The sequence below is a fragment of the Emiliania huxleyi genome, assembly GCF_000372725.1.
Source record: "Emiliania huxleyi CCMP1516 chromosome Unknown EMIHUscaffold_210, whole genome shotgun sequence".
Lineage (NCBI taxonomy): Eukaryota > Haptophyta > Isochrysidales > Noelaerhabdaceae > Emiliania > Emiliania huxleyi.
The window spans coordinates 119,348-121,028 of NW_005200506.1; positions in this window are offsets into that span (position 1 = coordinate 119,348).

The following is a 1,681-nucleotide window of genomic DNA, read 5'->3' on the forward strand; positions in this document are numbered from 1 at the left end:
GGCGGTGGCGGCTCGGATCTGCGCCTCGGTCGCGTCCCGCTCGACGCCGAGCACCGCGTAGTGGCAGTTTGCGTCCGGCCGGTCCTCTCCCGCCGCCGCGCCTCCGGCGGGCGGCGCCGGCGCCGGCGCAGCGGTGTCCGGGTAGTAGCCCAGCCCAGCCGGCCCGCGCTTGAAGACAAAGCCGTGCCGGGCGCCCTCGAACTGGCACGAGGGAGCAAAGCCGGCAGGCTCCTCGTCTCGCTGCGCCTCAGCCTCTGCCGCCCGCCTCGCAGTTCGGCGCTCGCGAGCGCTGGCGGTCGGGATCTTGAGCTCGAACTCCCTGCAGGCAGCCTCGCGCTTGCTGTCCCGCAGCCTCTGGCCACGTGATGGCATAGGTGTGGCTGTGAGAACGCTGGTGAGAACCGCCAAAGGCTACACCGCCAAAGGCTACGAGGCTGATCCGGGCGTAACGCCAGCACAGCGAGGCGCCCACGTGGCCGTCCGAAGTCACTTCAGGTTCGCTCGACACGCTAGCGGAGCGGTTGGCGAGGCTAGTGGTGGCCATAGTCTGGTCCCCTAGGGGCTGAATGGGTCGGCGCGCGCGCTCCTTCCCAAGCCGCGCCGGCCGCCGCGCGCGCCGCTTCGGCGTCGGGCCAGAATCCAGGGCTGCGGCTGGAAGAGCGACGCGAGCCGAGCCATTCAGCCCCCTACCCTCTCGTACACCGCATGCCACGCACTTCTGCACGTCGCGACAGCCGCGTCGTGCAAATCCCAAGTGACTTCACCCCATTGCGTGCGGCGCAGATAGCGACAATGACCAACGCGCCCTCTTCTGCCTCTGGCGACGACCGCGCGTGGCGCACCTCGGCTGCTCGCCGACGGTGAAGCAGAACAGCAACTCAGGCCGGTGGTACATCGAGTGCCTCTACCACAAGTCGAAGACGCACGTCAAGATGTCGCTCAACAACCTACGCTCCAGAGGTGGGTCGCCCGCTCCACGACCCTCCCTCCCTACGGCGCGGCCCCCTTCGAGCCGCGAGACTTTGGCACGCAGGCCGCAGCGCTGGCGGCAGTTCCACGCTTCATAGAGTGGATCGTTGACGGCTTCGCCATCGGGCCCCTGGCGGCAGCACCTCCACCCCGATGGACGTGGACGCTGTCCTCTGGCGGTTGTGTCGTAGGGTACTGCTATAACTGGTTAAGAGCTTCATGTGCGTGCGCTGCGACAGACCCAGCCGGCACCGGCAGTGCGGACACAGTGCGAGTTGCGATGACTACCGACGCACAAGCACACCACGCGACGTAGTCTGCAACACCGCGCGGCTGGACACCACACGCTTCACCGGTAGGACACTGGGTCGGACACGCGCGCCGTGCAGCGGCAACCGAAGATGCCGAGAAAGCCCCGCCCGAAGCTCCGAACCATGTGCTGTGGTCGCTGCCACGCCAACCGCGCGGCCGGCCCGGGCGCAAGCCGTGACGATGTCGCGGCGGCAGCGCCGCGCGCCCTCGTGCCGCGGTGCGCGCCGCTCGCGCCGCGCCAAGGGAGGTCTTCAGCCTGCGGCGCGCTCCCGCAGCGCTGCCGGGCGTGCCCATAAAAATGCGCCGCCTCTGGACGTCTCTGCCGCCTCCAAGGCGACCGACGCCACGAGTGATATGCGCGACGCCACCGTGAGACGTCTGGACGGCTCGCTGCGACCTC